Raw genomic sequence first — 15,927 nt, forward strand, 5'->3', positions numbered from 1 at the left:
CACTAGCAAAAACAGCTCCCTACCCTCCGCAGCTTCTCTCCTCCAGTTGACCTCTCTGTTCCAGGCACTTGCTGAGTTCTGTGGTTCAAGTTGTACAGATTGTTGTGTTAATCCTCAAATCAGTTTTCTAAGTGTGCAAGATGGTTCAGTGTTGATCTAGCTGCATTTCAGGGATGAGAGACCAATACTCAGTATTTTAAAGACGCTTCCCCAAATTGTTCTGTAATTCTCCCTAAACTGGTCTATAGATTCAATGCAATTCCAAACAAAATTCGAATGGGATTTTTTAAAATAGAAATTGACAGGGTGATTCCACAATGTATATGGAGAAGCAAAGGAAACATAAGAGCAAACCAAGAAACAAAGTAGAAGGTCTCATATGATCCATTTTCCAGATTTACTACAAAGCTATAGTAATCAACTCAATGACACTAGAAAAAGGATAGACAGCAAGAACAATGGAACAGAGTCCAAAAATGTGCCCAAATATATCTGGTCAAGTGAGTTTTGATAAAAATGCAAAAGCAGTTCAATGAGGGAAAGATAATCAGTTCTACAAATGGTGCTGTAATAATTGGATAGCATTATGCAAAAAGAAAAAAAAATCAATCTTGATCCATACTTCAAATCTCATACAAAAATCAACTCAAGGATCTAAATGAAAATGGAAAATTTGGGGCGCCTGGGTGGCGCAGTCGGTTAAGCGTCCGACTTCAGCCAGGTCACGATCTCGCGGTCCGTGAGTTCGAGCCCCGCGTCGGGCTCTGGGCTGATGGCTCAGAGCCTGGAGCCTGTTTCCGATTCTGTGTCTCCCTCTCTCTCTGACCCTCCCCTGTTCATGCTCTGTCTCTCTCTGTCCCAAAAATAAATAAACGTTGAAAAAAAAAATTAAAAAAAAAAAAAATTAAAAAAAAAAAAAAAAAAAAGAAAATGGAAAATTTATAGATGAAAACTCATAGCAGAAGATGCAGGAGAAAATCTATGTGAGTTCTTCTGTTTTCCAGCCCAGCATTTCAGGAGCTCAGAAGTTGCCACAAGTTGCCACCTCTTTAATAATAAGTAAAAACTTAACCGAACTGAAAAATCAATAATTCTTCTAAGATGCACTAGAGAAGTGAGGTCCCAGGGCAAACCAATGCCCCAAAATTAGAAAGACAGAAATACAGAGAATCACACCTTACCAGGGCAGATACCTCTATGGGAACCAGTAATGGTATAAGAAAACTTGAACTGTAATTGATGTATTGCTGGAGGCTCAGTGTGGATGACTCTGAGAATTAAAATCTCCATTCATAGGGGGACCCTCACACTTTTGTGAGTTTTACCTCCACGAGCCCTCCCAGGTTCTCCCATTAAACATCAGCAATTTTTCTCTGATACTGTGAGCAATGAGTTGGAAAGTCTAAAAAAAAAAAAAAACAAATTCTAGAGATCAAAAACACTGAAAAAGAAAGGAAGAATTCCTTTGATGGGCTCATTAGCAGACTGGACAGAGCTGAGTAAAGAATCTCTGAGTGTAAAGATACTTCACTTTACTACTGAGTGTAAAGGTACAGTGGAAACTTCCAAAGCTGAAAAGCAAACAGGAGAGAAAGTGGAAAATAACAGAGCAGAATATCCAAGAACTTCCTGACAACTAAAACAGGCGTAACATACATGTAATGGGAAACCAGAATGAGAAGAAAGACAGAAAGGAACAAGAGTGATATTTGACGCATTAATGACTAAAAATTAGTCATTAATTGATTAATTAATGTCAGACACCAAACCATGGATCCAGAAAACCCAAGGTAACACTGGGCAGGAAAAATGCTAAAAAACAAAACAAAATAAAACCCTCCAAAAAACTTACATGTAGGCATGTCATATTTAAACTTCAGAAAATAAAACATAAAGAAATATCTTGAAAGAAACCAGATGAAAAATACAACTTACCTGTAGAGAAACAAAGATGAGAATCATATACAGCTTCCCCTTGGAAATCATGCAAGTAACAAGAGTAGAATGAAATATTCAAAATATTGAAAGAACAAAACCTCCCAACCTAGAATTCTGTACCCTGTGAAATTATCTTCAAAAGTGAAGAAATAATAAAGACTTTCTCCATAAAAAAATTTTTTGAGGTAATTTGTTGCCAGCAGACCTGTCAAAGGAAGTTCTTTAGAGAGAAGGAAATAATATAGGCCAGAAACTCAGAGCTATATAAAGGGCCTTGACTGGCTCAGTTGGAAAAGTGTGCAACTCTTGGTCTTGGGGTGGTAAGTTCATGCCCCACATTGGGTGTAAAGGTTACTTAAATAAATAAATAAACTTAAAAAAAAAAGTCAGATCTACATAAAGGAAGAACAACAAAGAAGGACTAGATAAAAGAAAAACTTCTACTTTTCTTATTCTTAGTTCATCTAACTGATAGTAGTTTGTTAAATATAATAGCAATAATGTATTCAAGTATGTATGTTTATATGTGTTTATGTGCAAGTGAAATGAATGAGAGAAATGATAAAAGGGATGAGAGGGAGGAATTAGAAATATTTTGCTATTTATAATACAGTGCTATACTTGCACTGTATAGTGTTATTTGAAAGTGGACTTGGATTAATTGTAAATGTATATTGCAAACTCTGGAACAAACAATTACAAGTTAAAAAGAAGCGCGATTGATATACTAAGAAAGGTGAAAAAATGGAATCATATAAAATGCTCAATTAAAACCATAAAAGGCAAAAAAAAAAGAGTGGAAGATAAAAACAAGAACAAATAACAAGGACAACAAATAGAAAATGCTAACAAATATGGCAAGTATTAATCCAGCTATATTAATAATCACTTTGAACATCCATGGTCTAAATACACCAAGTCAAAGACCAAAATTACCAGAGTTGATTAAAACACACACACACACACACACACACACACACACACACACACACACACACACAAAAAAACCAACTTATATTACGTATAAGAAACCCACTTTAAATATAAATACATACAGATTGAAAATTTTTTAAAAAGAGAGAAAGATATACCATGCTAACACTAATCCCCCCAAAATGGGAGTAGCTATATTAATTTCAGACAAAGCAGACTTCAGGACAAGAAAAATTGTCATGGAGAAAGGGGAGCATTACATACTGGTAAAATGGGGTCAACACTCCAAAATGACATAATAATCCTTAATGATTATGGGCCTCAGAATAGGTGAGGCAAACACCAGTGGAATTCAAAGGAGAAACAGATGAATTTGTATTATAGTTAGAGACTTCACCACCGCTCTATCAGAAATGGGCATATCCAGCAGCCAGAAAATCAGCAGGCCATAACTGAACTTGATAGTACCATCAATCAACTGAATATAACAGACATCTATAGACAACTTCATCCAACAGCAGCAGAATGTAATTTTTTCTCCAGATCTCATGGACTATTCACCAAGATAGACCACATGCTGGATGGTAAGATTAACAAATTTATTAGACAAATCATAAATCTTTCCTCAGACTAAAATGATATTAAACTAGAAAGCAATAACAGAGAACTAGAAAATTCCAAATTATGTGAAGATTAAACAACACACTTCTAAATAACACATGGATCAAAGAAGAAAGCTCAAGAGAAATTTAAAAATGTTTTGAACTAAATCAAAATGAAAATACAACTTATCAAAATGTGTGGGATGCAGTGAAATCAGTGCTTAGAAACTTACAGGACTAAGTGCATATATTAGAAGAGAAGATATAAAATTAATAATCTAAGCTTCCACTGTAGGAAACTAGAAAAAGAAGATCAAATTAAATCCAAAGCAAGCAGAAGAAAGGAAATAATAAAAATTACAGCAGAAATCAATGAAATTGAAAACAGGAAATCAATAGAGAATATCACTGAAACCAAAAGCTGTTTTCTTTGACAAGATCAATAAAATTGATAAATTAATTAAAAAAGAGAAAAGACACAGATTACTAATATCATAAATGAAAGAGGGAACATCACTACTGATCCTACAGAAATTAAACAGATAATGAAGATTATTATGAACAAGTTTATGCCCATCAATTTGATAACCTAGATGAAATGGACAACTCCTTGACAGGCACAATCTGCCAACTCACAAAAGAAGAAACAGACAATCTGAATAGGCCCATATCTGTTACAGTAATTGAATCAATAATAACCTTCTAAATAGAAAGTACCAGGCCCAGATGCCTTCACTGGTGAATTCTTAGAGATATAAAGAAAAAGTTATAAACATTCTCTATAGTTTCTTGCAGAAGACAGAAGTAGGGGGAATACCTCCTAACTTATTCTATGGTACCAGCATTACCTTAATACGAAAACCAGACAAAGACATTACAAGAAAACTATACCCTATATATTTCATGAACACAGAAGAAAAAATCCTCAAATAAAATACTAGCAAACTGAATCCAACAATAAGAATTATACAAAAAGAATAACCAAAAGAATTATATATCATGACCTAGTGGGATTTATCCCAGGTATCCAAGGCTGGTTCAAAAAGTGAAAATCAAATGATGTTATCTGTCACATCAACAGACTGAAAAAGAAAAAAAATCACACAATAGATTCAAAAGTCCATTAACAGTAGAATACATTTAAAAAATGTGGTATATTCATACTGTGGAATAATACAGCAATAAAAAATAAAGTACAGCTAAACACAGTATAGGTGAAATATTAAAACATAATATTGAGCAAAAGAATACATACTCTATAATTTCACTCATGTAAAAGTAAAAATACTAGGCAAAAACAAATTAGTGGTAACAGAACTGAACTACAAGAAATATTAGGGGAATCTTTCAGGCTGAAATGAAAGAACACTAAGACAGTAACTCGAATCCACATAAAAAAATAAAAAGCACCAGTAAAGGTCATAAGGAAATATGAAAGATGTATCAATGTAGGTTTGTTTGTAACTCTTTCTCTTCTGATCTAAGAGAAAATTGAAGAAAGCAAAAATTATAAAATTGTGTTGATCAACTGGTAATGTATAAAGATGAAATTTGTATTACAATAGCATGAAAGAAGGTAGAGGAAAGATGGGGCGCCTGGGTGGCTCAGTTGACCAGCTCAGGTCATGATCTTGCGGTTTGTGAGTTTGAGCTCCACGCTGGGCTCTGTGCTGCCAGCTCAGAGCCTGGAGCCTGCTTTGGATTCTGTGTCTTCCTCTCTCTCTGCCCCTTCCCTACTCGCACTCAGTCTCTCTCCTCTCAAAAATAAACAAACATCTTTAGAAAATTAAAAAAGAATGTAGGGGAAAGAGAATTATATTGGAACAAAATATTTATATACTATTAAAATAATCTGAACTGGATTGGTTTCACATTAAGATGTTATAATAACCCCCAAAACAATCACTAAGAAAATATCTAAAAAAAAATAGAGTAAAACAAACACTAAGATATTAAAATGATACACAAGAAATTACATTAAACACAAAGGAAGGCAGTAATGGAGGAATATTGCAACAAAGAAGACATAAGCCATGTAGATAGAAAACAGAGTGCAAAACAGCATTCATACAACCTACCCCATCAGTAATTACATTAAATGTAAATAGGGTAAACACTTTAATAAAAAGCAGTTTGCAGAATGCATACAAAACCATGATCCAACTATGTGTTGTCTATAAGAGACATACTTTAGACAGTAACCAAAAGAGGGTTGCAGTGGCTATGCTAATATCAGACAAACACTTTAATACAATTTAAAAAATATGTTAATGTGACATATTACATACTGACAACAGTATTCACAAGTGAAGATTCAATCACACTGGCTTCTGTGCTAGTTAGATAACATCTAGAGCAGGAGTCAATAGACTATGATCTGTGGGCAAAATCTGGCCCAACCATTTGTTTTTGTAAAAATACTTTTTTTGGAACACATTCATGCCGATCATTTACTTATTGTCGATGGCTACTTTCACACTACAACAGCAGAGGTAAGTAGTTGTGACAAACACTGGACTTCAAAATCTAAAATATTTATATGTGGCCTTTTACAGAAAAAACGTTGCTGACTCTTGATCTAGAGTATTAGTGTTTACTTTGAGACATCACATTTTAAAAGAAATACTAATGAAAAGGGAAGGGTAAAAATATAATAAAGGACAAGGAAATAATGCAATTTAAAGAATAGTTTATGGCATAGAGTGTGTTTAGCCTGAAAGAAAGATTTTGTGAAGAGAAAATAATTTTTATATATTTAGAGAACTATCCTATGGAAAAGGAATTAGCCTAATTGGGGGCAGCTTCAAAAGAAATAACAGAGACCAACATGCAGAGTTTTACAGGGAACTAGAGGAAAACTTGAGGTGTTTAAAATGGAATTGGCTGAGGCACCTGGGTGGCTCCATTGGTTAAGCGTCAGACTTTGCCTCAGGTCATGATCTTGCAGGTTCCTGAGTTCCAGCCTGGCATGAGGCTCTGTGGTGACAGTGCAGAGCCTAGAGCCTGCTTTAGATTCTGTGTCTCCCTCTTTCTCTGTCCATCTCCTGCTTGTGCCCTCTCTCTCAAAATAAATAAACATTAAAAAAATAAATAAAATGGAATTGGCTACTCTGCAAAGTACTAACTTTTCATCAAAGTAACTATATAAGCAAAGGTGGAATGTGTACTTGTCAGAGGCAGTGTAGAAAGGCATACATGCAATGAATAAGTGGCTGTATAAAAAAGGAATAAGACCCCACATTGGGTGTAGAGATTACTTAAAAAATAATAAATACATAAATAAATAAATAAATAAGGAATTAGAAAATACTTTGAGAGGAAAGAAAATTAAAACACAACATACCATAACTTATGGGATGCAGTTAAAGCAGTTATTAGAGAGTAATTTATAGCTATAAATGCGTACATTTAAAAAGAAGAAAAATCTCAAATCAATAGTCTATGCTTCCACTTAAGACACTGAGGGGGTGGGGGGAAAGAAAAAAAGAAAAGCAAACTAAACCCAAAGTCAAATAAATATTAGAGCATAAAACTGAAATAGACAATAGAAAAACAATAGAGAAAGTAAAACCAAAAGTTGACAATCCTTTTTTGGTAACTAATCCAATAAGAGAGAAAAATCAAATTACTAAAATTAGGAATCCAGAATGGGACATTATTAATGACTTTGGAGAAATAGAAAAGATAATAAGGGAATACAATGAACAACTATGTGTTAACTACTTAGATAACCTAGATGAAACTGATGAATTCCTAGAAAGACACTAACTACCAAAACTGACTCAGGAAAAAAAGAAAATCTTTGTAGACCTATAATAAGTGAAGAGTTTGAGTTAGTAATAATAACATACTACTCACTCCCCTCCCCCTACACATACAGATAGCTACACTGATGAATTCTATCAAACATCTGAAGAATCAAATACTAATTCTTTACAACTCTTCTTTAAAAGTAGAAGAGGGGGCGCCTGGGTGGCGCAGTTGGTTAAGCGTCCGACTTCAGCCAGGTCACGATCTCGTGGTCCGTGAGTTCAAGCCCCGCGTCGGGCTCTGGGCTGATGGCTCAGAGCCTGGAGCCTGTTTCCGATTCTGTGTCTCCCTCTCTCTGCCCCTCCCCCGTTCATGCTCTGTCTCTCTCTGTCCCAAAAATAAATAAACGTTGAAAAAAAAATTAAAAAAAAAAAAAAAAAGAAAAAAAGAAAAGTAGAAGAGGAAGGAATCCTTCCTAACTCATTCTATGAGACCCGTATTACCCACATACCAGAAAGCAAAGACATCACAAGAATACTAAACACCAGTATCTCTTATGACTACAGATACAAAAATCCTCAACAAAATACTAGCAAAACAAATACCCAAAATACGAGTGAACCAAATTCAGTAATATAGGAAAAGAATTCTACACCACAACTAAGTGGTATTTATCTCAGAAATATAAGATTGATATGACATCTGGAAACCAATTAATGTAATATTCCCATATTAATAGAAGAAATGACAAAAAGCACATAATCATCTCAATAGAGGCAGGAAAAGCATTTGACAATTTAATACTCCTTTAATTTAATTAATTAATTTAATTTAATACTCAATACTCCTTCACGAAAAAACACTCAACAAACTAGGAACAGAGGGGACTCTCTCAACCTGATAAAAGGCATCCACAGAAAAACCACAGCTAAACATCATTCCTAATGGTATAAGACTGAATGTTTTCCTGCTAAGATCAGAAACAAGATAGGGATGTTCACTCTGACTATGAACACTACTGGAGGTTCTGGAAAGGGGGATTAGGCCAAAAATGATATAATAAGCATCTAGAGGGGAAACAAAGAAGTAAAACTAACTCTATTTGCAGATAACATAATCTGGCATACAGAAAATCCTACGGAATCCATTAAAAATTTATCATAACTAATAAATGAGTTCAGCAAAGTTGAAAGATACAAAACCAAATTTTTAAAAATTTTTAATCAATTTTAAAAAATCAACTGTATGTCTATACACTTGCATTGAAGAATATAAAATGTAATTAAGAAAGTAATTCCATTTACAATAACATCAAAAAGAATAAAATACTTAGGCGCACCAGGGTAGCTCAGTCAGTTAAGTGTCCGACTTGAGCTCAGGTCATGATCTCATAGTTTGTGAGTTTGAGCCCCACGTTGGGCTCTATGCTGACAGTCCGGAGCCTGGAGCCCGCTTCGAGTTCTGTGTCTCCATCTCCCTCTGCCCCTTCCCTGCTCATGCTCTGTCTCTCTCTCTCAAAAATAAATCAACATTAAAAAAAAAAAAAAGAATAAAATACTTAAGAATAAATTTAATAAAAGAAGTATGAAACTTATACTCTGAAAACTAAAAAACATTGTTGAAATCAATTAAAGATGAATTAAACAAACAAAAAAATTCCCATGTTCACTGACAGAAAGACTTAATATTGTCAAGATGGCAATATTCCCCAAAGGGATCTACAGATTCAATGCAGTCCCTATCAAAATCTCAACTGTCTTCTTTGCAGAAATTGACAAGATGATCCTAAAATTCTTATGGAAATTCAATGAATCTCACATAGCCAACATAACCTTAAAAAAAGAACAAGAAAGACTCACATATCCTGATTTCAAAACTTACTACAAAGCTACAGTAATCAAGACAATATGGTAATGGCATAAAGATACTGACCAACAGAACAAAACTGATTGTTCAGAAATAAACCCATAGATTTATGATCAAGTCATTTTTTAAAAATATTTTTATTTATCTTTGAAAGAGAAAGACAGCCCATGCATGCCCTTGCACACCAAGTTGGGGTGGGGCAGAGAGAGAGAAAGAAAGAGAAAGAGACACAGAATCTGAAGCAGGCTCCAGGCTCTGAGCTGTCAGCACAGAGCCCAACGAGGAGCTCAAACCCAGGAACTGTAAGATCATAACCTGAGCCGAAGCTGGACGCTCAACTGACTGAGCCACCCGGGTGCCCCTATGGCCAATTCATTCTTGATAACGGTTCGAAGACAATTCATTGGAGAAAGAATAGTCTTTTCAAATGAAACTGCTGGGAAATTGGACATCCACATGCAAAAATAGAAATTTGGACCCCTACTTCACTTCATATACAAAAGATAATGCAAACTGGGTCAAAGACTTAAATATAAGGTGCTGAAGTATAAAACTCTCAGAGGAAAACCATCCAGCAATTCTATTCTGGGTATTTATCTGAGGAAAACAAAAACATTAACTAGAAAAGATACATGCACTCCCATATTCACTGCAGCATTATTTACAATAGCCAAGACATGGAAACAACCTGTGTCCATCGATGGATAAATAAAGAAATTGTAGTACATATACACAATAGAATTTTATTCAGCCATAAAAAAAATGAAATCTTGCCATTTGCAACAACATGAATAAACCTTGAGGGCATTATGTTAAGTGAAATAAGTCAGACAGAGAAATACTGCATGATGTCTCTTACAAGCAGAATCTAACAAAGCTAATAGATATAGAGAACCAAGCTCATAGATACAGAGAATAGATTGGTGGTTGTCAATCCATTGGTGGGGAGAGAGAAATGAGAAAACTGGTTGTGTTTTTTTTAGTTCAAATAAATTGCATAATTTATAATTAAAAAGTTTTAAAAATGAAACCATTAAAATCCTGGAAGAAAACAAAAATAAAATAAATGTATAAAACTCTTAGAAGAAAATGCAGGTGTAAATTGTGATGACCCCTGAATCAGGCAGTATTTTTGAGAGTTTTAGACTTTTTGAAAATTGAAAGCTTTTGGGGCAGCAAAGGCCACCACCAAAAAAAAAAAAAAAAAAAAAAAAACAAAAAAAACCCATGAAAACAAAAAACTATCTCACAGAATGGGCGAAAAAATTTCCAAGCCTGATAAATACAAGACTCTGAAAGTGTCTGACCGGTGATTTGTGTTTAAAATATATAAAGAACTCTTACAACTCAATAAGAAAAAGACAAACAACCCATTTTTTTTTTTAATGACCAAAGGATCTGAATAGACATTTCTTCACAGAAGGCATACAAATGGCCAATAAGAAAATGAAAAATGCTCAACATCTTTAGCCATCAGGGAAATATAAGTCAAAACCACAATGAGATCCACTTTGCGTATCACCCGTGGCTATAATCAAAAAGGCATAACAAGGGGTTGGTGGCAGTGTGAAGAAATTGGAATGCTCACACATTGCCGGTGGGAATGTAAACGGATGCAGCCACTTTGGAAAACAGTCTGGTAGTTCCTCAAGAGGAGTTACTATATGACCCAGCAATAATTAAGTGTAAACCAGAGAAATGGAAACACAGGTCTTGTACAAAAATTTGTAAACAAATGTTCATAGCAGCATAGCTGTTATTTAAAAAAAAAAAATCACTGTGCAATCATACTGAGGTTCTGAGAAGTGGATTCTTTGTATGCTGGATTCAAATCTTTGGCAGTCACAGATTCTAGCAACCTAAAATCTACCAATTAGCTAGTAGTTCATTTGTGAAACCTTTCCCCTTCCTATCCTTCCGAGTATTTGGCCTTTTCCACATGATCCTGCATATAAGGCCTCCAATCTCATGAAGCATCCTTGCCTAGCTTCCGTCAAGTGAGTCTCCATCTAATGCCGATTGTCTCTATAGTAACCAGCTAGAAACGCTGCTATGCTTAGCAGTGGCTTTGTGCAAGCAGTGCTCTAGCCTAGAGAGGTTTTAAAGATTTCAGTCCTTTCTCTACTTATCACACATTTCTCCTGATATCAGGAAAAGAAAGGAGCCTCTAATGAATAAGACAGGTGGAGGGTTAAAGAGAAAAGGACTGAATGTAAAACAAGAAGGAAGATGGATGAGTGGAGACTGAGTTCAAGAGGAAAACGAGTTTAGAAGGATCTCTGTTTATAGGAGAAGTGAGAACACATGGTAAAAAAAAAAAAAAAAAAAAAAACTAGATTCAAGAAATGGACAATAATTATTAAGCATTTTCATTCATATTCTTCTGGTCAGAAACAATATATCAACATCAACAAATGTCAACAACAAATATAATTATGGTGCTTCAGAAAGCTAACTGATATCATTGATAGCTATCCAAAGGGTGTTTCACAGTAGAGTCCATTTATGGATAAGGGATCAGATATAGTTTATATCTTCAACAAACTTGTAACCTAATGATGGGTAGAAATGAACACAAAACAGCAAAACTGCTATTAATGAGGTGGAACACAGAATGGGGGGATGGGGACATACTTTATGTAACAAATATGGAAATCTTACAAAAAGCATAAGGATGCATTCCAGGAGGGATAGCTCTATCCTCCCCCAGATATCCCTTCTGCAACAGGAGGCTTGACACCTGCGGTGCCTCAAGGGGGAGAGGCCCATAGTTTTGCATTGGCTGGGCTTCTTCTCACAACTAGTATATACCTGGGCTAATCTCATTCATGGAACTTTGTTCCTCAAGAGTTCATTAATCAAGACATTACCATGGTGTCTGCCAGCCGGATACAATTGCTTTTTCTACACATAAAGGCCACTTTAAATATCGGACACAGAGGAGAGAGAATAGAGAAGCAAGGTCAGCAAATAAAGGAATGAGTTTCTTTTATTTTTTTTAAGTTTACTTATTTATTTTGAGAGAGGAAGAGAGAGAGAGAGAAAACGAGAGAGAGAGAGAGAGAGAGAGAATGTTCACATGCGAGCAGGGGAGGGGCAGAAAGAGAGGGAGAGAGAGAATCCCAAGCAGGCTCTATGCAGTTAGCTAGGATCCCAACACAGGGCTTGATCCCACGAACTGTGAGATCATGACCTGAGCTGAAGTCAAGAGTCAGACGCTTAACTGACTGAGCCACTCAGGGGCTGGAAGGAATGAGTTTCTGAGCACCAGTGTCCTTATTTGTTATGTGGAAATGATAATACCTTACCCTCCTACTATACCAGGATGTTTTGAGGTTCCAAAGCAGGTCATTTAAAAGTTCTTTACAAATGGGAAAGCATCGGGGCTGGTGGGTGGCTCAGTCAGTTAAGCACCCAACTCTTGAGTTTGGTTCAGGTCATGATCTCATGGTTCCTGGGATCAAGCGCCATATGGGGCTCCATGCTGACAGCACAGAGCCTGCTTGGGATTCTCTCTCTCCTTCTCTCTGCCCCTCCCCTGCTTGCATGCTCCTTCTCACACTCAAAATAAATAAATAAACATTAATAAAAAAAAAGCAAATGGTAAAGCATCATACCATATATAGATATACATACATACCATATATATATCATACCAAATATATGTACACATACTATACACATGGGCACACACATACACAGCCTTTATTGTGATACCATATTTTGCCTCCCACAGAACTTTAACAATAACTGGTTAAAGTTACATAACACTTTCTATTCTGTACCATACAGATTTGATTACACAGTTTTCTTTCCTGCCAATAAAGTCTATGAGGATTATGCCCATGTATGTTTCATCTTTGAATACTCCACAGAGCTGAGCACAATAATTTCACATAATAAATGCTCTCTATATGATAAATTATTAAAATCATTACAGTAGAATTTATTCCTTTTAGAAATATAAACTCTAGCAAATCTCAACATTCTACAATTATACACAAAATCTTATCTAAAACTATTATTAAATTTTGACATTCTATAACTAATAAATAATAAGGAGCCCTTTAAACTAACTAAAGAGCATACTACGACAAGCTTTAAATTAGAACTTTTTTTAAAAGATGGGGACAATATCTCTTTAGAGAGTATTAAACACAGGACTAATGTAATTACCCCAGGTGGAAATCCAGGATTTGAACAAAGGCAAGAGGTTAGCACTTCCATTCCTATAACTTCTGCAGCAGGCAGGAGCTAAGACTTGATTTATATCTTAGTTATAATACATTTTAATTCAATATATTTTCATTTAATTCAATCTAATTCTAGTTCATTTTAATTCACTCTTTCATCTTGTTTTGTGTATATCTTCAATTTAACTTCAAGCTTAAGATTTTTAGAAGCCGTCTGTAGAGGAGGCAAGCTGCATCTTGTCCGTTCAGATTTTAAGCTATATGCCCAACACCAATAGGTACTTCTCTGAGTAGCTACAGGAACCACTCCACACCCCACCACAGCCTACTGGCATGGCTAAATGACCACCTCATTTTACACCACAGAAAGGTGTGATAACAGACCAATAATTGGATTAAATAAACTCAGGTTGTCAAATAAGCCTAATTATGTGGACAAAAAATTATAGCTGTATTAGTTTGCAAGGGCTGCCATAACAAAATACCAGTCTGGGTAGCTTAAGCAATGTAAATAATTTTCTCACAGTTCTGGAGGCTAGAAGTACAAGATTAAGGTGTCCACAGGGTTGGTTTCTTTGAAAGCCTTTCTTCTTGGATTGCAAGTGGTTGCCTTCTTGCTGTATTCTCACATGGTCTTTTCTCTGTGTATGTGTGCCCTTTGCCTCTTTTCATGTCCAAATTCCCTCCTCTGGGATACCATTTAGATTGGATTAGGGCCCACTTTCAGGAATTCACTTAACCACCTCTTTAAAGGCCCTATCACTGGGGCGCCTGGGTGGCGCAGTCGGTTAAGCGTCCGACTTCAGCCAGGTCACGATCTCGCGGTCCGTGAGTTCGAGCCCCGCGTCGGCTCTGGGCTGATGGCTCAGAGCCTGGAGCCTGTTTCCGATTCTGTGTCTCCCTCTCTCTCTGCCCCTCCCCCGTTCATGCTCTGTCTCTCTCTGTCCCAAAAATAAATAAACGTTGAAAAAAAAAAATTAAAAAAAAAAAAATAAAGGCCCTATCACCAAATAAAGTCATATCCTAGGTACTGGAGAGTTAGTGCTTCAAAATATGAATGGGGGGGGCACAATTCAGCCTATAACAATATCTAACTAGGTTCATTTATCTCTGTCCTTGGCACTAGTTTAGTCTTTATTCATCTTAGAGTCCAAACAATCTCCTTCAGCCATCCTTCCTCCATACAGAGGGAATTTATACGGAGGGAAGCAATTTTGGGGATTATATTCTTTGCAGCCCTCCAAGCATCAAGTGGGTCCCCTTTGGTACTTAATAAATGAAGATACTCATGGTGACCCATCTGTTACAGTATGATCAGCTGCTTGAGAGTCACCAAAAAGTTGTCCAGCAATCTTATAGATCGTCTCTGAAACTAGAGTGATGCTTTCATAATTTTTTTTTTCCTCTGTGAAATACCAGCTTATTTAGAAATATGCTAGGGCACATCTGGGAACCCCTTTGGCCTTTCCTGTAAAGTACTGTAAAAGGTGAAGAAGGAAACTATTGGAAAAGATGCTCAAAGGCTCTTTAATGTTTATGAAAGGCAATAATAAAAGAGTTAAGGCAGGACACACAACATGAGAGGCCTCGAGCCACTATTTGCGGTTTCCAGTGGACTATTAAAGAAGGTCATTTTCCCCTTAAATACTGTTGTACATGACATGTTAAAGAAAGAGTTTTAAAGAAAATAAGCCAAACTAGTGGTATCCAGGTAGATCTCTTCAGTTCTTGATGCTGCATATCCACCAAAAGCAAGTTTTATGGTATAAGGTATACCTTATTATGACACACCTATGGTCAGACTGCAAAATACACTTTATTTTACCAAGCTTATAATGTCATTTTTATAAAGCAAGTGAATTAGAATCTCCTCTTAAGAGAGCCTGCAATAATCAGAAAACTGCATATACCATTCTCAAAGGACTCATGTTTTAATCTTCTATGGCCATTTATCTTACATATCTACTGTATCTTAACAGCATATAGCAATTGACACTTTATCTTGGCTAGTGTTAAGACCAGCACTAATAGAGTGAACAGAGAATATAGTTTATCAGTCACAGTAATTTGCATCTATCACCACACTAAGGCTCCTAGTGTAACATACACAAACAACTGGGCTTGAGGAAGCCTTTTCTGGTAGGTCCTATTTTACTGTTTAATCCATTAACAATAAAATGAGAAACCCCTGCTCCAAGCAGTTTTTCTGAATATGGGGAGGCCTGGTATTACCTTTTCCATATTAACTTTCAAAAGACTATCAGATAAAGAAGCCTCATCAACAGCAATCTATTTAGTATGAAAAATGCCCAAAGAATGAGAACTCAAAATCCTGGGCACTATACTAAGAAACAACTCTTTCAGCACAGATGATACTTAAGAAGTAATACTTTTCTGAATTTAATTAGTCAAGATCAGTGGTTTCACTCGAAACACTTAAGGAAAAAACTGATGGTTTATGAACAGCAGGTAATAAATCATTATGACACTCTTACTAGGTAAACAGAAATTGTTCAACAACCCCACAAACGTGTTAAAAGCTCTCCCTTTCCCCACAGTGGTAGTCAAACAGCAGAAATGAATCCACACGAATGCCGACGAATCAAGCAGACTCCTCAAAACTTGTTTGTGGTGCCACAAATTTT

The 15,927-nt window shown here is 35.8% G+C and overlaps 1 protein-coding gene across 3 annotated transcripts in view; it reads right to left on the bottom strand.

The window, feature by feature from the left end:
• The window catches only part of MCM9 (minichromosome maintenance 9 homologous recombination repair factor), a 113,054-nt gene that overhangs the window by 54,973 nt on the left and 42,154 nt on the right, over positions 1 to 15,927 (bottom strand). The window lies entirely within an intron of this gene.

Source organism: Puma concolor, chromosome B2 (assembly GCF_028749965.1).
Source record: "Puma concolor isolate L17-30 chromosome B2, mPumCon1.1.hap2, whole genome shotgun sequence".
NCBI classification, from domain to species: Eukaryota; Metazoa; Chordata; class Mammalia; order Carnivora; family Felidae; genus Puma; species Puma concolor.